This window comes from Gorilla gorilla, chromosome 15, assembly GCF_029281585.2.
Source record: "Gorilla gorilla gorilla isolate KB3781 chromosome 15, NHGRI_mGorGor1-v2.1_pri, whole genome shotgun sequence".
NCBI classification, from domain to species: Eukaryota; Metazoa; Chordata; class Mammalia; order Primates; family Hominidae; genus Gorilla; species Gorilla gorilla.
In genome coordinates this window covers 117,957,635-117,984,331 of record NC_073239.2, presented here as the reverse complement: position 1 = coordinate 117,984,331, position 26,697 = coordinate 117,957,635, and the positions used below count along the sequence as shown (strand labels likewise).

Here is a 26,697-nt window from a genome sequence, read left to right as displayed (position 1 = left end):
TGTGGACTGGATGGGGTGTAGACAGGATGGAGTGTGGACTGGATGGAGTAGTGATCTTGATGGGGTATGGACTGGATGGAGTGTGGACTGGATGGAGATTGGTCTGGGTGAGGTGTGGACTAGATAGATGGACTGAGGTCTGGATGCAGTGAGGACTGGATGGAGTAGTGGTCTGGATGGGGCATGGACTAGATGGTGTGTGGTCTGGATGGGGTGTGGACTGGATGGGGTGTGGTCTGGATGGGGCATGGACTGTGTGCAGTGTGGACTGGATGGGGTGTGGACTGGATGGGGTGTGGTCTGGATGGGGTGTGGACTGGATGGGGTGTGGACTGGATGGGGTGTGGACTGGATGGGGTGTGGACTGGATGGGGTGTGGACTGGATGGGGTGTGGACTGGATGGGGTGTGGACTGGATGGAGTGTGGTCTGGATGGGGCGTAGACTGGATTGAGCATGAACTGGATGGAGTGTGGTCTGGATGGAGCATTGCAACCGAAAGAGTATCCATGTGAATTGAGCCTGGGGAGCCAGAAATGTGCCAGAAGTGAGTCTGAGGATCTGGGTGGCACCAGATCATTCAGGACCTTAAAACAAAGGTAAAATTCCGACTTCTCTTGAGGCTAAGGGGAAGCCATTATTAGCTGATAAAGGACATAGCGAGCTTCCTATTTTTACAAGATTTCTCTGGCTGATGTGAAATCTCTGGCTGATGCTGCTGGGAGTAGGAGCAGGAAGAAAGAGTACAGGACCCCAAAGAGAGGAAGGTAGGAGTCATGGAGACAGGAAAGCGGCCATGTTTCCGAATATTTAGGAAGAAGAGCACAAGAGACTTGGCAACAGCCCAGATGTGGACAAGGCATGGTGGGCCATGAGAAAACATCGGATGTCCCTGCGGGTGTCTGGCCTGGGAGCTGGCCGAGGGTGGGGCCACTCTTGGAGCTGGGGGTCACTAGATGAGGACCACGTGCTGGCGGGGCACACTTAGTTTTAAGTGTGCTGAAGTTGAAGTGCCACCAAGAAATCCGAGTGGAGATTCTGAGTTGCCAGCTGGTGGAGGCCCCTGATGATCTGTACCTAGCTCTCTGGTTGGAGTGGTGGGGTTGGGAGCCACAAAGAAGTGAGATACAGAGAAGCCGCCAAGAAGATGGCAGGTAGGTGAGGGGAGCTAAGGCGGATTCTTGAGGTATGTAAACATAAAGGGACTAGAACATAAGAGCCAAGGGGGAGGCTCCAGTCGGGGGGCGAGTGGGGAACTCACTCAGGTCCCCCCTTGGTATGGGAACTCCTCTGGGGCAGGAAAGGGCTGTGCTGGCCTCAGCTTTGTACCCCTAGTTCCCAGCACAGGCCGTGCATGCCACAGCATGGTGAGGAAGGAAGGAGTACAAGAGATAGACCCCAAAAGCATCCATGTCCTCTTGGAGAAATCGGCCTGGGTCCCCACTAACCTCTTGGGTATCTAGAGAGGTGGGCGGACCCACCTTCTCACCCAGCCTCCCAACACACCAAACTTGGGCCTGGAAGCTCCTGCTGACCACAGATGGCTGGCAACCCTTCTCACTCCCCAGACCCCAGTCACTGTTCCACTCCCTCATCCATCCTTTCTTGCAAAGGTGCACAGATTCATCCACTCCTGCACACACCCGTCTCCCTGAAGAACCCACTCCTTCGCAGAGTCATCCACTCCTCAGCTACGCATCCTCTCATTGGCTCGCTCAGGTACTCTCTCGGATACTCAACCATTGATGCATTTTCTAGCATTTGCCTTGTGCAGAGGCTGAGACTGACTCAGTGCTCCTGCCTTCCAGGGGCTCACAGGCTGGATAAGAGAAAAACAGATACTCAACCCACATGACGTTGATCAGTGAATTCAGAGTTCATGAACTGGTAGGATTCAAGGTCTACACGATCTATAGTCCAGAAACAGTAAGTAGCCCCACCTACTGCGGGGGGGCAGACCACAGAGGCAGAGAGAGGCCATTTGTGCCCCCCAAAGCACATGGCACATGACTGGGGGGATGGTGAGTAGAGGAGGCAGGGATAAAACTCACCAACACCTTCCTTAGCGTTTGGGAGGGCGTAACAGTGGGAGGAAAGGGAGGAAGCAGATGAATATGAAACTTAATTATTCCACAAAGGGCAAAGTCAGAGAATACTATTTCATTTGTTACCATAGAGAAATAATAGATGTAAGCGTAGTTTTTCAAAAATTGAAATGTAAGCACCAACAGACATGGAAGCTGGTTATGTACTTTCCAAATCACAGAGAAAATTAAAATTTTAAAAAAATGTAGTCTCTGCGAGATAACAAAAGATAGCGGGGAAAAAAGGGTGAAAAAAATAAAACAAGCATTAAGTACATTCTTTTTTTAAGCGCAAACATGACAGTTAAGACACAAAACGTAAATGGGTTACACATCCTTTCCAAAAAGAATGCTCAGTTTGGGTCAAAAGACTCCAACTGAAACTATATGTTTTCTATCTGAGACACAATTTAAATAAACTAACTCAAGAAAATTCAAAGTTGAGGGATGGCACAGATAAATAGGATGGCCTCAATTTCCATGCACCGGAATCCCAGGCAGCCCACACAATCATGCACTGACATCCTCCAAACCACGGAATGCAGACAGCAGCTGACTGCCAGCAAGCAGTCAATGGCACCCCCAGTTTTGCCTACATAGCCATTTTTTTCAGTTTGCTTGTGCAATTTTAAATATTTCTTTGCAGAGGCTTTCAAAGGGTATTCTCAGGGGCATTTGGGGTCCCCCATAGCATTTTAAGGAGGGTGCCCAGCACCAACAGCTTGGGGTCACAGCACAGCCCTGAAACAAGGCAGCCCTGACTTGATCTATTTTACTTATGGGGCTTCTGGGTAATATTTGGTCTGAATAAAGGGTTTGGCTGCCTTTGAAAGCAAGTATTTAATTACATTTTGCTCCCATTGTTTTATAAATAAGTGGAAAATGGAAAAACAAAGTTGCTGATACCTGTGGTAAGAGCACCGATCTCCTATATACTTAAGAAATTAGTATAAACATGGACATTGTTAGGCGGACCCAACGTGGCCAGTCCTTGGCCTTGATAATTGAATTTAAGGCAGTCGACTGCGTGTTTGAAAAGAACAAAACTAAAGAACATCCATGGAATGTTAGAAATTGCCTGGAAGATTGAGCTCTCGAGGAGCAAAATTCTTTGGAACATGCAAGTCTCCAGTTCAACTTTCAAACAACACTTTGCAGAAACAATTACATGAGAAAGTGAGGCTACCTAGCTTAGGAACACAAATGAAAAGAAAACAGACGTGCTTCTGTGATTTCAGGTCATTAAACACCTCTCTGAGAGGGAAGGTATAATCCACAACAATGACATAGCATTCATGAACATTTGCATTAGAAATAAAATAGCACCAAAACAAGGAAAAAGAATAGAAACATCGTATCCAAAACTCTTCCAGTCCTAAAAATGTCAAATAAGTAAGAAGTCAATGATGAACATACCTCAAATCTAGAAGCAACAACAAACTTAACAGAACATGAGAAAAACAGGAAAGAAGCCCATCTCATCAACATTAGGTCACCGTCCAAAAAGTTCGAACCAATGTAATGAAACAAACAAAAACCAGGTACATCCAGTAAACTCTTAGATTGAGATTCAAAATATGGTTGCTTATAGATTATGTAATTCTTTACTAAGAAAATCCAAATAAAGACTAAAAAGCTAATAAAACTAAATGTCTTTACATCAAAATCCATACCTTATAAACAAGTACATCTTACTTTTAAATGTCCACAAAAATCATTTACAAAATCAATTATATTATGCACAAAAAAGGCATCAATAAATTCCCCCAAAGTAGAATGTATGTATCCACATTCTCAAGCCACAATAAAAGATAACCACAATTGAATTAAAAGTATAAACCACTTACAACTTTAAAAAATTAGAAATTAATTTTTTAAAATCAGCTCTACTTTTGAACATTTAACTCAGATAATCATTTCTTCTAATAACAAGAAGAAACAAGAAGCCTTATAACAAACATTTTAATGTTCTGAAGACCACATATTAAGACACATGAAAATGCAGTCAAAATTGCAAACAGAAGCAAGTTCATACCATGAAATATTTTCATTATTAAAGAAGAATAACAATAGGGCATATATGGACAAATCCATAAAACAAACTTAAAGAAAGCAGAAGAAAGAAATCAATAAAGACAGATATTATTTAATTTGAACACAGGCACACAAAAACCAGTTGAACTGACAAGTTATCCCAAGAACAGATTCTTTGAAAAACCTCTAAAATAGATATTCTTCTAGGTCATCTAATAAAAAAGAGATAAAGTATGCACATACAAAATTAAGAATGACAAAAGTGAAGTAATCATAGAAATACATTAAAATTCTAGTATAAAAATACTATTTATAATCCTATGTGAATAAATTTTTAAATCTCAGAAAAATCTATTATTTTCTAGGATAAATAATATCTAAAAACATTATTGAGCACTCTTTATGTGCCAGAACCAGTGCAAGGTACTTTATCTCTTAATCCTCACGCTGGTCCTGTTAGGGCCCTCGGAGGCTTTCGTTTTAACCATTTAACAAATGAGGAAACTAAGAACTAGGGAGGTGACACAGTTTCCCCATCCTATGGAAAATGAGAGAGCCAAAATCTTAAACTCGATTTGTCTGATTCCAGTGCCTGCGCATTTAAACACTGAGCTATATTAGAAAAAGAAGCAAAAATTCTAAAGATGTAGAAAACCTAAAGAATCCAATAAATACAGAAGAAATAAGAGACGTTACCAAAGACTTATCCCAGGATAGTTACGCAGGTGAGTTCTTTCAAGCTTTCATGGACTAAATCATTCAAATAATGCATATATGGTACAGAACATAGAAAAAGATGGAATGTTCCCTAATTTATTTTACAAAGTCAGCATAACTTTGACACCCAAATTCAACAACAAATAGATTTGGAAAATTCTAAATGAAATATTAGCCCAGCAAATCTTGTAGTATATTAAAACAACAATACACCATAATCAAGTAGAATTCAATCCAAAAATGTTTCAAAGTTACGAAACATTAGTTTATTGTATCAACAGATCAACAGAGAAAAACAACATGATATCTGCAGATATCAAAAAAGCATTTCATAAAATTCTAACTCCAATCCTGATTTAAAGTCTTATATAAACTAGGTATAAATACTTCATTTATTTAAAAAATCTCAACTAAAAAATGATTTGCAACCATACTTAAAAGTGAACCAGAAACAAGACAAGATTTCTGTTATCAATAATATAATGTTTTAGAAGATCTAGCCAAAGGAAAAGAAATAGATGAGATAAAATGACAGACAAAAATTGCATTATATATAGATATGAATGACCCTTTTTTTTTGAGATGGAGTTTCGCTCTTGTCACCCAGGCTGGAGTCCAGTGGCACAATCTCGGCTCACTGCAACCTCCGCCTCCCGGGTTCAAGCAATTCTCCTGCCTCAGCCTCCCGAGGAGCTGGGATTACAGGCACCCACCACCACACCCAGCTAAGTTTTTTGTATTTTTGGTAGAGCCAGGGTTTCGCCATGTTGGGCAGGCTGGTCTCGAACTCCTGACCTCAGGTGATCGGCCCACCTCGGCCTCCCAAAGTGCTGGGATTATAGGCGTTAGCCACCATGCCCAGCCATGAATGACTCTTTACCTAGAAGTTCCAAAACACTCAACTAGAAACTTGTAGAACAAATTAGAGAATTCAGTGAGATGAACAGTAACAATAAATATACAGACATTTCCCTACATACCAATAACAACCAGTTAGAAAATATAAAGAAAGTGGATCAAATTCACAATAGAAGCCATACTTAATTCCTTGAAATAAAAATAACAAATTGTGAATCTGTCGAATTTGGCAACTTATGAATATATATGTATACATAAAACTCAAAATATCATGCAAAGCCTGTTTCAAAAAATATCAACTCTCTTTAAATTAATTGACAGTTTTATAAGGTTCCACACAATATCCATAAAGAATGTTTTTAACTTTACAATATCACTACAGTTCATCTGAAAGAATATACAAATAAGACTAATGGAGAAAATCTTGAAAAATAAGAATTAAGGAAGACTATTGCTACTGAGTAATAACACATTTTAACAATACAATATACTAAAATAAAGCAATGACAAACCAATGGATAATAGAAGACCAGAACAAGAACCCGAACTATAAAAGTATCTAGCATGTATTAAATGTGGAAGTGGAACAAATAGTTATTTCTCACAATAATTAAGTTGATAAGTAAAGATTCAAATATAAAAGATGAAATCATGAAAGAACTAAAAAAAAATTAAAGTTCAGTTTGGGAAAGAAGTTTCTGAGCTAAAAGAAAAATGCAAGTGGAGAAACTGTAAGGAAAAATTAAAGATAAATTTTTAGAACATAGTAATTTTTAAAATAAAAAATGATTTATCAACAAAATGGAATGGCAGATGAAAAAGTGGGGGATCCTGGTAACATACGATAGAAAAAGAGTTACTATTCTTGTTAAAAAGGCCTTACAAAATCAAAATAAAAAATGAACACACCTACAGAGCAACATGGGTAAACGATTTCCAGTTCTAAGTGGTAAACTGAACAAAGCTTGCCTGCTCTGCAGGGAGAAAACAATTTCAAAAGACCTATTATTAATATTATCAGAGATATTAAAGAAGCAATTGCATTCATAAAACAAACTGTTATATAATATTTAGAATATAATTTAAAAATTAAAAATTAGAAATATGAAAGCAGAAATGAAAATAAGTTAAAACATAAAGATAGGGAAATCCTTCTTAGAAACAGAACATGAATATTAAAAGTTGAAAATCAAAGGAAAAATATGGGAATATTACAAAACTAGTCAGGAGTTCCAACATACAAACAATAGAAATGCTAGGAAGAGAGAGGCTGGGCACGGTGGCTCATGCCTGTAATCCCAGCACTGTGGGAGGCCAAGGTGGGTGGATCACTTGAGGTCAGGAGTTCAAGACTAGCCTGGCCATCATGATGAAACCCCATCTCTACCAAAAATACACATATTAGCCAGGCGTGGTAGCACACGCCTGTAATCCTAGCTACTTGGGAGGCTGAGGCAGGAGAATTGCTTGAGACTAGGAGGTAGAGGTTGCAGTGGGCCAAGATCATGCCACTACACTCCTGCCTGGGCAACAGAGTGAAACTCCATCAAAAAAAAAAAAAAAAAAAAAGAAAGAAAGAAAGAAAAGAGAAAGAAAAGAAAAGAAAATGCTAGGAAGAGAAAACAAATGTGAGGAAATGATCCAACCAGTTGTTCAAGACAAGTTTCTAGAACTGAAGGACAAGTGTCTTCAAGGTTAAAAGAACCTGGAAAAATGGATAAACATAGATACACATCAAGACACAAACACATGAAATTTTAAAACACTGGAAGGCAATGAGAAAGTTCTACAAGTTCCAGAAAGGAAGAAAAAAAAATCACATAGAAGGGATGAGGAATCACAAAGACTTAAGACATCTCACCAATAACACTGAAAGCCACAAGATAATGGTTTGTGCTTTCAAAATCTGAGCCAAAATAAACAAAGGTTTCCAACTTTGAATTCTATACCCAGCCAACCTTTCAACGTCAGTGTGGGCTAGACATTTTCCTTTTTAGATGTGAAAGATCTCTAAAAATTTACCTTCCATTAAGCATTTCTACAGAAACTGCTAGAGGATGCACTCTAGCAAAACAAAGGAGTAAATCAAAAAGGATGATAACATGGAATCTACAAAGGTAGGTAATCTACAAAATCCAGCTAAGGAGAGAGGATCAAAGGAATCCTCAGAAGGAGAATGTGAAAGAGATTCCAAGATGGTATTCAGAACCCTAAAGATTACCCAGTTCATAACAAAACCAGCCAGAAGGCTCTAGGAAGATACTTCTAGATAGGATAAAACATATCTTTTAAAAAATTAAAAATAATGTGTTTGAATATATTGAGAGGCTAGGGATAAATCAGCTAGGCTCATTAAAAAAATTAACCAATCAAAGAGAAAAAAATACAAGATTAGTATTAACTCCAAGAGAAAAATAATAGTCATGAAGGAAAGGTAAATTGTAGTGCTGTGTTGCTCAGATTTCAGGAATGCTTACACTCTCATAAAAAGATGAACTCTCAATTTGGATCAAACCCAAACTATGTACTAAATATATTGAGGATGGTGCACAGAAGGAAGCGAGGAGGGGGCGGTGAGGCCAAGGAGTCAAATCCTCATCTTCTACAGCTGTAAAGTCACGATAATGCCTAAGCCTCAAAAAAGAAAAAGAAAATCAAGTAGAAGAGAAAAACAATGTTACTTAAACATATGGATGTAAATGTCAAGAGAATAGTTAAAGGAGTTAAAAACTATTGCTTCCATTAAGCAGAATATTAGGGTGGAGTTGGGAGAGTTGGAGGCCTGATGCTCTACAACAATCATGTAGAACTATATGACTCTTAAAACGATGCATATGCATGACTTCGACAAAAATAAAAACTAAATGAAAAATGAAAAAAACCTGAACTGGCAATTCAGATACAGATAACCAAAAGAGATCGGGGGAAATGTTTTTTTTTATCACAGGTAATAAAAGAACTGCCAATGAAAAGAACGAAATACTGTGTTTTGACAAATTGGCAAAGGTGAACAACCTTGATAATTCCCAGAGAAATAAGTACCTCTCAAACTAATTCTGCGAAAGTAAGTTGATACAAGCTTTAAGAGGGCAATTTGGCCGTGAAATGATCACACCTTTTGACACGACATTCCACATTTAGAATGAACTGCAGAAAATGAGCCAGACATGTATATGACAATGAATAAACAAAGATGTCCTCCCCAACTTACGCAATCCAACCTCTAAATGGATCTAAATATTCAATAAAAGCAAACCAATTAAATTAATTACAATATAGCCATTTGCTAGAATCCTATGTAACCATTAAAAAGCACTAGATAAGAAATTGCTTAATGGCATGGGAAATGTTCAGGATATATAATTAGTGGAAATAAAAGACAGGATGGCAATGATAAACTCAATTAAGCACACACAGACACGTACACACCTAATTTATAGAAAAAAAACAAAAGGCGGAGGCTGGCCACCAAAATGTTGGCAATGGTGAACTGTGAGCGGGGGAACTAGGGAGAGTCTTGCTCTTACACTTGTTCTATTCAATATTTTTCAAGCTTTTTATAATAAACATGTATTTCTTTTTTAATGGGAAAATATTTGTAAAAATTAGGGGCAATAAATGTTAGCCATTAGCTTAGGTTATTTTATGGGGAAAACGTACATGGCCCCTGCTTATTGCACTCTCCATTACGGTAATAAGTTAATAGAATGCAATTAGCTACATAATTTTTAAAAGAGCCTTCGGGCAGGGATGTGAAGGTTACTCTGAGCCCCATCTCAAGCTGGCATCTGGTCAGCTGCAAAGTAACACGCCTCCCACCACTTAGGTGGGACCAGAGATGAGGGACTTCTCTAGCCAGCCCTGCCCTCCGCTCAGAGAAGCAGCTGTCAGAAATGACCCAGCCTCTGCTTGCTAATGTTCTTGGTGAGAAGCACATGCATTCCAGCCCCTCTCTGAGGCCATCGCAGGCACTCCAGCCTGTCACAAAGCCCATCTTTGATCACCTATCATCTAGTCTGAGTTTGGCCCTTAGTCACAGGTACACAAGTATTTCAGAGTGTAACCAGGAAAGGCAGAGCTCACCCAGCAATGCACACGGAGCCCATCACGGTTGTCCTCTTGGAAGCCTGGCTCAGGCCACTGCACCGTCACAAGCTCTGGGCAGGATGACCTTCCAAGACAAGAGGGGCAAGTCACACAATCTGCTCAATCACATGACTTATTAACAAGGCAGGGGGACCTGTCCACATTCACTGAGAGGGTACTTTGGGAATGGCAAGTTGGGTCAGAGCTGGCTCCTGCCCTCCAGATACATGGAAGTCAATGTGAAATGGACAACTATGGAACTGCACATGGGGAGTGATGAAAGGGGCACTTGAACAGGTCTGGAGAAGGGCTAGGGGTGTCTTGAACAGGTCTGGAGAAGGGCTAGGAGATCTTGAGACTGGCAGACATGATGGAGGTGTGAACTGAGGAATTACAAGTAATGCTGGAGCAAGAGAGGAAAAGGAAGGGACACAGGGCCAAGGGGATAGAGTGGCTTGGTGCACCACAAGTTGGGCCCCTGGAGCCCATGGGGGGTTTAAGTGGTGCCGGGTATGCATGCATGTCACCCACAGGATACAGTCAGAGACGAAGCAAGCAAGCAGAGGGCATCCAATTGGGCCAGAGAGGGAGGATGAGGCCTGTGACCAGGCAGGGGCAACTGGAGGGAAGCGAGGAGGAGAGGCATTCACGGTGTCGCGCTGATAGGACTTACTGATGGATTGCTCCTGGAGGGTGCAGGGAGGAAGAAGATGCAGCCGACCTTGGTTTCAGGATTACTGAGGCCATTCATTGAGATAAAGGAACATGGGGGAAGGGGGGTATATAGGTTTGGCCAAGTAGAGCAATGCATTGAGGTTTAGACCAGTCAAGTTATTGCTATATTGTTATTATTACTATCATTGTACTCAAACTCAGATATACACAGAATTGGACTGATTATAGTCTTTATTCTGACACCAATCAACATGAGTCCATGAGTGGCTCTATTTTAGTATCTTCATTTAACTTTTTAAGGATTCAGTGCCCATGCATAAGCCCAGGCTCCAACCCAGAGCTAGAAGAGTAACTAACTTACATCCACCTGAATCTTCTCCCTGTGCCGGGTCAATGTCCCATACAGCCAGGTGGGCCGGGGGCTTCCCGCTGGCTCTTCCATCTGAGGCTCTGATAGCCACTGGCTATGACCTGATCCTGGATTTAGGAGCTGTTCTTTGCATATTCACTGCCTTGCTCATATCAGTAGAGTTCCTTCCATACCGATCTTGGCCCAGGAACTGACTCAGCCAGGCTTTCCTTGCTGGGAAAAAAATGGGCTGGTATTAATAACAGATGAGCACCAAGGGGGGCTGTCCCTGAGGTCATGGATGCAGGAATTTGGAGGCAAGCGAGTGGGTACCAAAGGCAAGGCTCTAGGGTTGGGGGCAAGCCCAGGCAGCTGAGAGCGGCCCCTGTACCCACGCCAGGGAAAGAAGAGAGCATCCTGTTGGCTGGGCCAGGAGCAAGGCTCTGAGCTCTGCAGCCCATATGTTCTGTGGATTTGGAAACATGCTGTTCGGGGTGACTGTCAGGAGCAGGAAAGGAGCTTTCCAGATGCTTTGCTGCGGGGCTTTATGAAAAATCACCAAGTTGGTCAACTTGGCCAGAAAAGTTTTGTAAGTTCTTTCATCCTGATGAGCAAACCATGAATATGTGCTGCAGTGCTCTCGTGATGGAAACCTTCACGTGAAAGAGGCCCTGACCCAAGCTCACAGATGCGAGACAAGGCAACCAGCCTCTGCAGACAGAGCCGCTGCCAGCTTCTGCTTCGAACCCCTACCTGTGTGTCCCGGGTGCGGTGAGCAGTACTGGAGGCAGGTGTGGGGATGTGAGATGCGCCCCAGACTTGACGCAGGCTTGGGCTGTCTGCACTCATCTGAGCCTCAGTTTCCTTCTCTGTAAAGAAGGCAAGTGGCACCCCCACCCCCCGCCGGCAACACTGGCAGGCTTCAGCAAGGTGGCCAGTGTGACAGCACAGACGCCACCCATGTCAGGGAAGCAGGGAAGGAGGGACAGCTCCCTGGGGGTTCCTGCAGGGTTGGGCTGGGGAACTTGAAGCACCTCTGCTTCCCTTGTTTCCAGCTCACAAGCCTCATTTTTTTTCCTTTCTTCTTTTTTTAGAGATAGGACCTTGCTCTGTCACCCAGGCTGGAGTGCAGTGGCACAAAGCCACCCTAGATGTAGGGGTAGGGGGGCATCCCAAGGACCCCGGAGATCCTCCCACCTCAGACTCCTGAGTAGCTGGGACCACAGGCGTGCACCAACACACCCCGCTCATCTTTTTATTTTTTGTAGAGACTGGGTCTTGCTATGTTACCCAGGCTGGTCTCTCGGCCTCAAGCTATCCTCCCACCTGGGTCTCCCAAAGCACCGGGATTACAGGCATGAGCCACCACACCTGGCCCTCACAAATCTCATTTCTTAAGGCTCGATTCCACTCCAGAAAACCAACTAGCAAGGCTTGATTTCCTGCTCACCTCAGCCTTTGTGACACACCCCACTCTGTCTCCTCTTCCTCACAATACAAATCCAAACCCAGGCCACACATCATGACCAAGCCACAGTCCCCGAGAAAGGAGGGCAAGGAGGAAGCCTGGGAGGAGAAGCCAGGAGACCTTTAATGTAGCAGCAGGGGACCAGAGGGCCCCGGGTGGCCCTCGGCACCCAACTCCATGGCTTTAAAGGGGTTGCTGCTACCTTTGGGACCCCTCCCCTCCAATATGGCTTCTCCATCTCTGATGAGCACCCAATCTTTGGATTTGTGGCCTGCAGAGCAGTGGGGTTTTGCAGGGAGCAGGGGGTGGGGTGTGATGCAAAGGGAATGTATAGCACAGCTGCGCGCAAATGAGTGGGCCAGCGGCCAGGGTCACAGAGGAGGACAGGGGAACCCGGCGACAGAGGGAGTCAGTTAAGCAGCCCCTTATGAAGTCTGAACTCTGGCTTGGGGTTCCCCGGAGAACCCCACAGGAGAGTCCATCAATAAATGAAGCCAGGAGCCCAGCAGCAATGGGTTGGGGGGTGGGCAGCTGAGGCAAGGGAGCCCGCAGCAGGACCGTGTGTGCCCAGGAGGGCCTTTCTCCCCTCTGGGCGGCCGCCAGCAGCCCCGGCTGGCAGGGGGCTGGCTGGGGTCACCAGCTGTTGCTGATACCAGAAACATCTGTCAGGGATGGGGTTCGGCCCCTGCTGCAGGAGCAGGGCTGTCTTTTTTTTTTTTTTTTTTTTTTAGATGGAGTCTCACTCTTGTTGCCCAGGCTGGAGTGCATGATTTCGACTCACTGCAACCTCTGGCTCCTGGGTTCAAGCGATTCTCCTGCCTCAGCCTCCTGAGTAGCTGGGATTACAGGCACGTGCCACCACGCCCAGCTAATTTTTTGTATTTTTAGTAGAGACGGGGTTTCACCATGTTGGTCAGGCTGGTCTTGAACTCCTGACCTCGTCATCCACCTGCCTCGGCCTCCCAAAGTGCTGGGATCACAGGCGTGAGCCACCGCGCCCAGCCCAGGGCTTTTATTTTGTCATGTTGAAAAAACAATGAGTTGGTAAGAGAAGCCTCAGATCCAAGGACAAAGAAAATATCACCAAATAGCTCCAAAATTACAATGAGGATCAGGAGCCTGGAAGGATGGGGTGGAGGTGAGTGGGGATCAGAATGGAAACATCTTTCCTCTCTCTAGCGGCCAGTTTGGTGAGGGCAAGGGACTCGTGCCATCCTCCCTCTTCCCATTTCACAGATGGGAAACAGCCAGAGCTGAGCTGTCACTGGCTCCGTCTAAAGCCTCCAGTGAAGGAAGGAAATGTCTCTCTTCAAGAAGGTCATCAGAGGACACTGAGGTCCCCTTCAGGCTGGAGAAGCAGGTGGAGGGAACATGTGAATGCCACAAGGCCAGCGTGGCTCACCCCACATGGAGGAGAGTGACTCCTTCCATGTGCAGGGGCTGCCAGGCCTTTGGGGTTTCATGAGATGCGTTCCTGCATGCAGAGGCAGATGCTCACCTCCGACCAGGAGTGAACCCCTGATTTCTCCCAGCGCGGTCTCTGGCTGGAGGACCATGCACGCACTCCATGGGGGCAGGGGCCGCACACATGTGCTCATCATCAGTGCATGGCCATGGCACACACCGCGAGTTTTACAGAATAAACAAATGAAATGTACTTCCCTTTTACAGCTGAGGGGCACGAAACTTAGATGGTTCTTGGAACTTAACCAAGAACAGAGATCAGTATCTTTCCTGGCAGAGAAAAGATAAAAGAAATCAAAAGAGAACAAGACACCTTGAATCCTCCTGTCCCAGGGGTCAGTCCAGGTCCAGTGTCCACGCACTGAGGACAGCAGGGGCATAGGGATAGCCAGCTGTGAGGACACCAGCACTGAGAACCTGGCATCCGGGCACCCTAACCCTTTGTTTTCTGCCATCCCCCCCAGCCCACTGCATCTGTGATCCTTGGTCACTGCTCTGCATGGCAAGTGCCCAGATGCCTGCAGAGAGCACTGAACATTGAGTTGGAGCTGCCTGGGCCCTGATCGTGGATGGGATGGGCCCCGGGTCTCAGTTTCCTTGTCTGCACAATGAGGAACTGACATCACCCACCCGGGACATTGCCCGGATGAAAGCGGAACTGCTAGCTCTGCCTGGCACACAATAGGCATGATACAATTTTCCTTTCATTCTCCCCAGTGTCAGGGTCCACCCAGCGCCTGCTCCCTGGGAGAAGGGTCAGCCTCCAGCCACTCCGCCCTCTGAGTGGGACTGTACAATCACTGGCCCTGGCCCTGAGTTCCCTCTCCTCCCAAACTGGGATAAAGCTCCCATCCCACCTAGTGCCTGCACACTTGTCCCATCCATTTCAGGACAAATTAAGCTCCCTTCTGCCTTTGGGAGGGTTGGAGCCTTCGGCCAAAGGTTCGAAAGAAGAGCTAAAGAGGATAGCCAAGCTCACTCAAGTTTCATCAGAGAAGCAAAACCAGACCTCGGAATTCTGTCTCACAAACCATCAGCCTAGGTTTATTTTCAATCTTCCCTTCCCTTCTTTGAGGAGGCCCCCGCGACCCCCACAAGCCAGACTCAGCTCTGGCCGGTGGCCACAGGGTTTCAAATTTCGAAAGGGGCCTTTTGCAAAACGTTCAGTTTCAAGACCTAGTTCGATTGCCCACATCCTGTCCAAGCTTCCTGGGGGAGTGAGATTTATTTAAGAAAGGAAAAAAATCCCCATGTTCATGCCATTGAGTGAAAACATGCTCCGTCCCAGGCAATTTCAAGGATTAAGGTTACATATCTCTTAATGAGTCGCAGGTGGAAGGCAAAGTGGAGTTGGCTGGAGAAGGAGGTGCTATTCTGCCATGCGAGGGACCCCAGTTCTCTGCCAGGGATATAATTTGTGCCCCAGTATGACCATACAACTATCCTTTTGTGCATCCACTCATTCCTTCAATTCAACTAACGTTCTTAATGATCAGCTCCTCTGCACTGGGTTCTGTACTGGACAGTGGGGGAGTCTGAGGTGCCCAGGACAGAGCACCTATACCCAGGGAGCTGAAGGTCTGGTTGTGGAAGCAGACACCTAAACAAATCATGACCAAGCAACAGATGTTATGAATGAAGGTCAAGTTCATGGCCTTGTAACAGTTCAGAGTGTGGGGCAACATAGATCACCTTGGGGAGGGAAGCAAGAGAAGTCTTGCATCTATGGAGCAGTGGGAGGGTGACCACAGGGAGGGGATCGGGGCAAAGGCATAGAGACACACACGCCCGGAGACCCGGGGAGGCTCTGCCAGGCAGCACACAAGGGCAGGGGGCATGTAGTGGGAGGCGTGGCAGGAGGCCAAGGAACTGGGCCTCCATCCTGGGGCCTGTGGGAGCCATGAGCGGGCTCTCAGGAGCAGGGACTCTGGGTCATGCATTCTAGAAAGACTGCTCTAACTCCACCGCCCAGGAAGAGAACAGAGTGGAGGTGGGAGCAGAAAGACCAGCCCAAGATGAGGGAAGCCTGGGTGGCATGGTGGTGCACATGAGAAAAGGGACCTGCGAGCTCACTGGAGGTGCTACAGAGGAGAGATGGGTGCTTTGGTGGAGACTGAACAGCAAAGGCAGAAGGAGGAGGCAGCTGGGATGATGCCTGGAACAGCACATGCCCAGTGGCCCAGCTGCCTGCAGGATATCACTGTTTCTCAGGCAACCACTTTAAGAAACTCAGAATGAAATGCAGTGGAAGAAAAAGAAAAGGTCAACTCATATTCCAGTCTACCTTTAGTTTGTCATTTGGCAAAATATCTGGGAGCAATACTTGGAAGTTAACCAGGGAAGACCAAACCCTGACACTCAGCAGAGACTTTGTTAACAGGTGAGGTGCTTGAGTGAAGCGCAGGGTTCGACGGCTCACAACCGCCCAGGTCATTATCAAGCAGAACTCAAGTAACAGCCAAGCACAAACCCCCAGGTCCAGTCATTCCTCTTTCCTCCTAGATGTCCAAACACCCCACGGACCTGACCCTAGAGGGCCAAAGCCACTGGCCATCTCTGACCATGGCTAGAGTCCTGTCCTTCTCTCAGGCTCTCCTCAAAGCCAAGGAGAGAAGCAAGGGGAACTTCCTGTGAGCATCAGGACCAACCCAGCTGGCCAAGCGAATGACAGTCCCTAGAGCCATGGCTTCATAGCACTTATCATGAGTGTAATTAAATTCTTTTGCCAGAAACATTTGCTTAAAATCTCTCACCCAAGACTTGGAGCTCTATAAGAGCAGAGGTGGTGTCTCTCTTACTTCTTGTAAGATAGGTTACTTACTTCTACCACCCAGCCTGTAGCACACAGAAAGGGCCTGATACCTTTTGCATAAATGAATGACTGGATGAACACCTAATTCACCTAACATTTCCTGATGTCTAGACCTTCTGTGGGCTATAATGACATAAAAAGAACACCTGTCCTCAAGAAGCTCATAGCCCGTTGGGATAAATTGGCAGCTCATAGCAGACAATGTGATGTGGGTTCTGGCATGAGTATGGAGGAGTGAGAAAGGGCAGGTGTGAACAGAGGACTGTGGAAAGAAAGCTAGGGGAGAGGGCAGGGGGCTGTGAAGATAGGAGAGGGGGTGACATTTGTGTCAGGCCCAGCACAGGTGAGTAACCAGTGGGAGGGATGGGAAAACTAAATTAATTATAAGTTGCTGAATGCTCTGAGGTTGTTTTGCCTCACTATCCAAGGAATTCTGTGGACAGGGGGGCAGTGACAACCTAACTCCTCTCTCCTAGATCAGCTTCCAGGCACGAAGCAAACCTCAGAGTCTAGCCTGAAGCCTTCTGTGCTGACGTTGCTGCCCAACCCCAGCATTCAGAGGTCTCCCTGCCACCAACACAACCTAAGCTCCTCTTATAAGGGGCTGGAGCTCACCCAGATGGAAAACGGCCGATCTGGAAGAGTTGGAATAGGGGTCCCAATACCCCGAACTAAGAAGGGGGAGTCTACCTGACGTGCTCTGAAGTAGGAAGCCCAAATCAAGTCCTCATGAAGGAGAGGGCAGTATCCACACCAGATGACCAAGAACCAATCGCCAAGTTCAAACAAAGGACATGAGAACACCAGTGAGAGATGAAATCCAGGGTCAGGAGCCAGCCAAGACAAGAGGAGACAAGAAATGGTCAGTGTGAGGCATACAGTGGGCCCTGAATACCTATGTGTTGAATGAAGGAAGGGAGGGAAGGGTAGAGAGGTGAAGGGTGGGTCTTGTGTATGTGTCCTACATAGAGCGTGGGTATTGCCAATTCATTTTTCTGGTTGCCTGTTCCCTGGTAGAAGGCTGTGCCATGCCATCTTGAAGGTCTGGACTGGCCCAGAATACCATCCAGACTGGTGTTCTTCCTAGAACTCAGTTGAACTCTCCAATCTTCTGGAAGAGGGGAATTTGAGTATCACATCCATTTGAGAGCTTTTAAATTAATGCATTTGAAATAACCAAATATAGCTACGTTAGGTGGGGATGATGAAAACTGGCATGTAACATTTCTGAGACATCTCTTTCCTCCCAGGTACCATGCTACCTATGTAACATGTATTAAATAATCTCCTGTAAAGCAGCACATCCACCCAGCCAGACAGGGATTGTTATTCTCATCTACCAGATAAAGGTCAAGGGGTGCTTCAACCCAGTGTCCCACAACTACAGCAAGGAGGAATGTGGTTGCTTGGAAAGGCATGGAGTGGGCCCACTCGCTGGAGGCATAAAAACAAGACCGGGTTATTTCTGATCTCCTGTCTTGGCAGAGGCAAGGGCAGCTTTCGGGAAGACCTAGGGCTTTCATTTCACCATGCCACACCAGCATTGCCCAAGGATGGGGCAATGTCCAGGGCAGTCCGAACTGCCAGTATCCTGTCTCACTGTCTGGCACTGGGCACAGGAAGCTGGATTCAAGGCAGAATCTGGACTTGCATAGGAGGGTGCCACAAACCATCTGACACACAGCACACCTCCCCAAAGAACAGCTCCCAGGCCATTCTCAGACGGGCCATCCTGGTTCCAAAAAAGCAAATGTATTTTCAGCTATCATTCATTCATTCAGCAACAATTTACTGTGCTCTTCCGAGGCTCAGAGCTGGGCAGGCACCAGGGATACAGAGAATAATTTGACCCAGTTCCTGGCACCTGCGGCACATCAGTTTAGTGATGACATGTAAACAAACGCCCACGATAGCGTAGGGTGGGTGCTCTGATTGAGTTATTTGTGCTGTGGTGTGAAGCTGGGGCATGACTACTCTCTGTTGAACAGTCAGGGAAAGAGTCCCAGTGTGAGTTCATTCACTCACTGCCTTATGCTTCAATAAGTGACTAATTCACTAATCTATTGACTCATTCACTTATTCACTTACTCATTCCCAGAGCTAATTTATTCCTTGATTACATACTCATTCACTGACTCATTTGCTCACTCACTAATTCACTCTTTTATTCACTAGCTGTAATATATCCATCAATTATCCATCCCTTTGTCTATCTATTCGCTCATAATTTGTTTCATTCACTGACTTATTTATCCAGTTAATTTATTTGGTTGTTTCCTCTTTCTTTGATTTATTCATTAGTAAACTCACTAATTCCTAGATTAATTCATTCATTTGGTTCTTCATTGAGTCATTAACTCATTGATTGATTCATACATAGACTCATCTATTCATTTATTTTCTCATTACTCATTGACTTTCATTTCTCTGTTAATTCATAAATTCATTCAAGAATTCATGGACCCATTGATTCACTCATCCATTTACATGTTTGTCTTTCATTTCTTGACTACTTGACCTATTAATCTTCCATTCATTCGCTCAATGACTTAGTCATTCATCATCCACTCATTCACTTTGTGACATTTTTACTTACACATGAACTCACCCACTCATTAACTCGCCATGCATTTATCCACTTATCATTGATTCAGTCACTCATGGACCTATCATTGATCCATTCACTCATTCGTGTACTCCTTCCCATTTTCATTACTTCATTTATTCATTCCTTTGTCTCCTCAAAGACTCATTTGTTCATATACTGCTTCACTCCTCCATTCTTTTATTCACCATATATTCACCTATTCATTCAACAGATACTTATTGCATGTGCTGTCCATGTAAGGCACAAGGGGCAGAGCAGTGAAGGAGAGGAGTGTGGTCCCCAGCTTTGCGGAGCTATGGACTAATGAGTCTGTCACTGGCTCAGGAGTCATCTCTTCCACAACTCACCTGACACTAAGATTGAGCTGAAGGCATACCTTCTGTGCTTCTAGAAAGCCCATCTACCTGTCCTATTTTATCAAATTGCTGCATGTATAAGTGGGTCTCCCTCTAGTCTCACAGAGAACCCATCTACCTGCCCTATTCTATTGAATTGCTGCATTTGTAAGTGGGTCTCCATCTAATCTCACAGAGCTACTCAATGAGTGGAACTAGACTAAATTCATATATAAATTTCACTCCTCATATGGGGTCTGACAAGAATTAGCATCAATACTTGCTGAGCTGAAATTAATACCTTAATATTAGTCATTTTAGTACTCTCTTAGATATCAGCTGCCAGAAAATTTTAAAATATGGGGCGTAGGGGTTTCCTACCACCACCTCCAAATAAATCAATTCACTAGAATTTATAACTCAGATAGTGAAAAAAACTCAATGTAAGTAGCATGAGAAAATGTCTAAAATATATCCATAGTATATGCAGAATGGTACTGTGTACTATTAAAATAAAAGATACAAAAGATTAAGGTTTCGTTTCATAAAAGTCCACAGTGCAGAACTGAAATACCTATAATCTTTGTTTCAAAACACATTTTAATCACTGGTTCATGATTTACCCTCTTCTAATTTACTTTTTCATATACTTATTTCCTTAATCATAATAATCAACTCCATGAACCCACCAAAATACAAAAACAAGAACACTGAATATTTTAACACCTGTTTCTGACCTCATTATACATAGAGAAAACAGATTGACCCTTTTCTGTTAAATGGATTTCAGAGAAGCAAAATTGTGTTGATCATAATTCTTGCTTCATGAAATGTCATCATTTGAATATTCTTGTCCATTCTAGTGTTTTTGTCGTTCATTAATTTAGTCAGTCACTCATTTTCAAAAACAAAGTCAACAACAAAGAATCTACTCCCAAGAAAGAGGGGAGAAATTGACTATCGTTTAAATCTTTCCATGACCTCCTTAAACAGTGGTAAAACAGTTAACCCAAGTTAAACAAATCCTTGTTTCATGATATAATCTCCAAATTGGTCATGAGTGGCCATTGTAATTTTACTAGCATAAATGCTTTGTACTTGTTTAACTATTTATTATTTTTAATAAAATAACAAAACTCAAGAGAACCACAACTAACCCAAAAACAAGATCTTTGACCAAGGCTAGAATCTGCCTATAATCTCCTTAACCTAAGAGATAGCAAACCAAACCTCTTTTTAAATGGATCTCATTTTGCAAAATGAATTAACCATGACACTTGGCAGGATTCATTCTTATCATTGGTTCAGGCATGGTCTTCTTGGATTTTATGACTGCATAAAGTCATTTCTTCTTTTCAAATAATAATTAATCATCATCTCTAACAAAAGGCTAAACCAAGAATAAAAACTTAATCTGACTCACCCTGTTCTACACTCTCCTTGCCACATGGGTAACAGTCAAGATCTTCATCCTTTAAATAATTATTAAAACAGCCAAGTTACCTCTGTTCTGTGGGGTTACAAAGCAGATATAGAAAATAATGAAGTACCCTTATCATTGGTTCATACTTGGCACCCATTTATTTAGTTATACACGTATTTGTTTGTTTAATTTTAATTTTTTTGTCTTAATGAATCAAACATCTGGGAACCCACAGCAAACTAAGAGCAGAACATTGACTATTAAGCACTTCTATCTAGGTGCTTCTTACCCAAAGTGGTGACAAATTTAATCTGTTTTTTTTCTTGATGGACCAAGGTATTTCAGAATTGAATTAATTATATTCCTTGCTTTACAACATGCCCTCAGAATTGGTCCATGTCTTAACCTCTTTTTCTTTACTCGTGAATATACTTGTGTGTTGATCCACACAAGTGGATCTGCTAATCATATAAAACCAGTATCTGTGAACCCTCTCAAGCTCCAGAACTAGATTTTCAAACTTTCCTGATGCTATTCCCACAAAGGTTTACATATTAGTTCTTCATTTTGCAGTGGACCTCAGTTGTTCCAAAACTGATTGATCATAATTTTTATTCAGATGCATTCCATTCACATCATTGGTCCAGACATGGCCCCTCTACATTTAATTTGAACAACTTTTAGATATCAAATGAACAAACTTGAACCACCATCCTACTCAACAACTAGAATACTGACTCTGTAAATGAGTAACAGCCTTTATCAAGAGAAGAGTCTTTAAATAATCAATGAGACAAACATACAATGTGACATTTAACTATTGAAAATGAATGGAAAAGCTAAGTTTTTTTTCTTACACTTCATTTGTGCTAAATTGGATTAATTTCGGTCCATAACACATTCTCATCATAGGCCTATGTATGACCTTTTAAAATTTAATTATCTTTTTAAATGACAGTAGAAATCATGAACCAACAACCCAACTCAAGAACTTTATTACTTACATTATATGACATTCTCCTTACTCTGAGGGATAAGGTAAAGTTCCTCATCAATGGGAGAATAATTTAATCAGCTCTGGTCTACCCATCCTGTAGATGATATTACCAAATGAAAGAGGAAATTACCAACTGAAAAGACCTAGATTTAGGTTTCGACTTAGTAAACGTGAAGCAACCATCGTAGAAATTGATCACAAACAATGATTTATGCCACATTGTTATCTCTGGTTTGTGAATGGAGCTCCATCTTATTAATTAACATATTATCCATTTTAACAATATCAGGAATACCCTTAAATGAACCACCCAACATAAAAACTATGAGAGTTACGTACATCTGACTCCATATTCCATACCCACAGAGCTAAAAATGTAGAGCTCTTCTTTTAAAAAGGGCTTCTGTTGTGCAAAACAGTAGTCATCATGAACCTTGATTTATAATACAATCTTATCATCGGTTCTCCTGTAGCCTTCATTGATTATATTACGTATTATTTTATCATACACTAAATACCCTAAATGGACCATCCCAACAATGACAAGAACTTGGATCATTACTCACACTGACCCATAAAGGTCTTCATCATTACAGAATCATTGTAGTGATAAGTGTGTTCCTTCTATGGAACTGAAAGCAGATGGTGAAAAAAAGGAAAAATAAACATGTATTCTTTTATACCTTTAAAAATGTATACACAAAATATGCAGGAATATCCCTTACAAAAAGGGAGTGAAAATATCAAAAATTCTTTCAATTGATCCATGTTTCCCCCCTTAATTTGCTTAGCTATTTATAATTAGGTATTGATAAATTTGTGAAATTATTTATTTGTTTCTCTTAACAAGACAAACTTGAACTCACCATTCTCCCAGAGCAAAAATGTTGACTATTACTATTCTTTGTCTATATGATCCTTACCAAACGAAGGAACATTCCTGATTTATTAATTTATTCATAAAACTCAGTGTTTTGGGATATTAAAAATATATAATTCCACAGATGTTCTGATTGGACTCATTCTAATTATTGGTGTGTAACACACTCTCATCCCTGTTCTTTTTTAATTCTGTATATAGATGTAGTCATTTATGCATTATTTTATAATACAATAAATACCTCTGAGTAAACACCACACCCAAGGACAAGAACTTTGGGCATTATTTGTATAGGTCTATAGCCTTTTTCCCAGAGACTTACCAGCCAAGATCTTCACCAATGATAATCCATTCTGGAGGGTAGAATGCAAATGGTAAAAAGAATGAAACATCCTAAATTTTGACTGTGCTCTAATATTCTAATACATGAAAGGAGAGCAAGTTTAGATTAATTTTTATAATTGGGTCATGCTCTTTTTACAACTGGCCAGAAAGCCCTCTTTTTTGTCACATTAATTCAATTATTAATTTTGCATTTAAAATGGATGCCTTTGCAATTGCAACAAAAGCAAAAATTGACATGTGGAATCTAAGTAAACTAATGAGTCTCTGCACAGCAAAAGAAACTATCATCAGAGTGAAGAGACGACCTACAGAATGGGAGAAAATTTTTGCAATCTATCCATCTGACAAAGGTCTAATATCCAGAATCTACAAGGAACTTAAGCAAATTCACAAGAAAAAAACCAACAACCCCACTAAAAAATGGGCAAAGGACATGAACAGACACTTCTCAAAAGAAGACACACATGCAGCCAACAAACAAGAAAAAAGGCTCAACATCACTGATCATCAGAGAAATACAAATCAAAACCACAGTGAGACACCATCTCATAGCAGTCAGAATGGTGATTATTAAAAAGTCAAGAAAAAACAGATGCTGATGAAGTTAAAGAGAAATAAGAATGCTTTTACACTGTTGGTGGGAATATAAATTAGTTCAACCATTATGGAAGACAGTGTAGTGATTCCTCAAAGATTTAGAAGCAGAAATACCATTTGACCCAGCAATTCCATTACTGGGTATATAACCCAAAGGAATAGAAATCATTCTATTATAAAGATACATGCACACGTATGTTCGTTGCAGCACTATTCGCAATAGCAAAGACATGGAATCAACCCAAATACTGGATAAGGAAAATGTGATACATATACACTATGGAATACTATGCAGCCATTAAAGGGATGAGAGCATGTGCTTTGCAGGGACATGGATGAAGCTGGAAGCCATTATCCTCAGCAAACTAATGCAGGAACAGAAAACAAAACACCGCATGTTCTCACTTATAAGTGGGAGCTGAACAATGAGAACACATGGACACAGGAGGGGAACAACACACACTGGCGCCTGTCAGGGGAGGGTGGGGAGAGCATCAGGAAAAACTACTAATGCATGCCAGGCTTAATACCTAGGTGATGAGTTGATAGGTGCAGCAAACCACCATGACACATGTTTACCGATGTAACAAACATGCACATCCTGCACATGTACCCCAGAACTTAAATAAAATAAATGGATGCCTTTGAATCCAACACCTGAATCAAGAATGAGAGTTCTCTACAAAACACGTCAGCTTCAATGCCTCCACCCATGCACTCAACAACCTAAATCTTTGAACCTCCCATATGCACAATTAGATTCATCTAAATACTTGTTTCAGAGCAATTTCATACCAATGAACAGTGCTTGCTATCACTTCATTCATTCATTCACAAACCAATTTGGCGAATTATTCATTCTTTGTAAAGAAACAGAACAATATGTAAACCCTCAGAAACCCAGAACGTGTCTGATACTGTGCATCTATGTATAGCCTAATTATGCAAACACTTGTAAGAGCCAAAATACTTGCCTTAAGAAGAATACACTCTCCGGACCCAGTTACATCACAACCATCATTTCCAGACATGTTTGCTACTGGCCCTTGCTTTATCCTTTTTAGCTAATTGATTATTATTAACTTATGCATTTGTTCATTATTAAGATAAAATCAGTATCCTTACACATGATCTAAACTACAGCATGGATCATCGCAGCACATGCATAGTTGATCATTACCAAAGTAATAACAGATGATGTCACTTTGTAATGGAATTTAGTGAGCACAATAGCTCTTGCTATAGAACAAATTCTTGTCACTGGCCCTCTTTAAAAATAGCTTTTTATTTATATAAACAACATCCCTAGTTAAGGATAAGACAACCAGGAAACCAAAGACAACTCAATATAAACATGGACAGCTCATACATTTGTCTACATGTTTCTCATTCTGAGAGATTAAAAATCTGACACAATTCCCACTCCCTGAGCAATAGATCAGCACTGTGACTTGCTTCATTACACATGTTATAGTTGGTCCAGGTGTGGCCATGTTTTTATTCACTTATTTCTTTTACTTGAGTTCTTCATGCATTAATTCATTATCCATGAATTACAAAAGCACAAGAATAGGGTAACTGATCTTTGGGGGTTTTTTTTTTTTGTTTTTTTTTTTTCGAGACAGGGTCTCACTCTGTTGCCCAGGCTGGAATTCAGTGGCGCGATCTTGACTCACTGCAACCTCAACCTCCTGGGTTTAAGCAATTCTCCTGCCTCAGCCTCCCAAGTAGCTGGGATTACAGGCACTCGCCACCACACCCGGCTAATTTTTGTATTTTTATTAGAGACGGGGTTTCACTGTGTTGGTCAGGCTGGTCTTAAACTCCTAACCTTGTGATCTGCCCACCTCGGCCTCCCAAAGTGCTGGGATTACAGGTGTGAGACACCGTGCCCAGCTGATAACTGAATATTTTTAACTACTGTCTACAGGATCATTTCCAACTGATCAATAGGCTAGATTTCTTTTATACTGGAGCTTAAACTTCCTGATTCTTATTACTCATCATCCTTGACTCATACCCACGAGTCATCATCTCTGGGCCAGGCCACAGACCATCAATCATTTTTTTCATTTAGACTTTGTCTATTTCATTTATTTATTAATTTACTACTTTATAATAAATAGACATGAATCAGAAAAAAATAGGACAAGAGCTGTGATAACCCTGTTGTCTATCTGTAGAGCAGTTCCTACAGAAATTAGACATGTTTCTTGAACTGACCTGATTGTTTCAAACATGCATTACTCAACAAAATGTTTCATATCAACCCCATGTTCATTTTGGGGCCACGGTTAGTCTTCTTTAATTATATTTTCTACTTATTAATAATGCATTGACCACTCTTAAATGGCCCAAACCAAGACAAGAACTTTGGCGATTACTCACATTTGTCTGTAGGTTCCTTAAAACAACCATAGAGCAAGTGGTCATGGCAGAATCAGTGCAGGGAGTGACTGTTCTGAGGATTACAAGGAAGAGCAGAAGACAAAATTTGAGACTTTCTATCCATTAGTTTTTTCATTCTACCTTCCATTTACTCTGTCAGTTGGTATTTATTGATTTGTTAATATTTGCTTATTTCCCCCTTAATAAAATAAATATTGAACTTACAATTGACCCAGTTGACCTGAGAATTGACCTAAAGATCACACAGCCATTGATAACTAATAATCAGTGCTATTGCTCTATCAGTGGCTCTATGATTCTTAGCCAGAGAGTTAAAAACCACTGGCCCATTTATTATCCATTCCAAATTAATTAATAGTATTTCTTTCCTTGCCACATATGTTAACAATTAGAATATGCCTCTCTCTCTCTTCATGTTTAATCATTCAAATCTTTGTCTGATTCTTTCATTAATTCATTTATATTAACACAATCACAATCCATGAACTGTAAAATTGGAAGCAAACAGCCTTGATATCACTAACATCTATCTAAAGGATTTTTTTCAACAGAGGAAT

The 26,697-nt window shown here is 42.3% G+C and overlaps 1 long non-coding RNA gene and 1 other non-coding gene across 6 annotated transcripts in view; both read right to left on the bottom strand.

Moving 5' to 3' along the window:
* Positions 1 to 25,315: 25,315 nt before the first annotated feature.
* LOC109023294 (uncharacterized) overlaps positions 25,316 to 26,697 on the bottom strand; it is a 53,676-nt gene continuing 52,294 nt past the window's right edge. For all 5 annotated transcript variants that reach the window (XR_010130827.1, XR_010130826.1, XR_010130828.1 and 2 more), the window contains one exon: positions 25,316 to 26,192. This is a non-coding gene — a long non-coding RNA (uncharacterized lncRNA). The remainder of the gene's footprint in view (positions 26,193 to 26,697) is intronic.
* LOC115930693 (small nucleolar RNA SNORD113/SNORD114 family) lies at positions 25,702 to 25,775 on the bottom strand. Its single transcript, XR_004067309.1, has one exon. It is a non-coding gene; the product is annotated as a small nucleolar RNA SNORD113/SNORD114 family (small nucleolar RNA).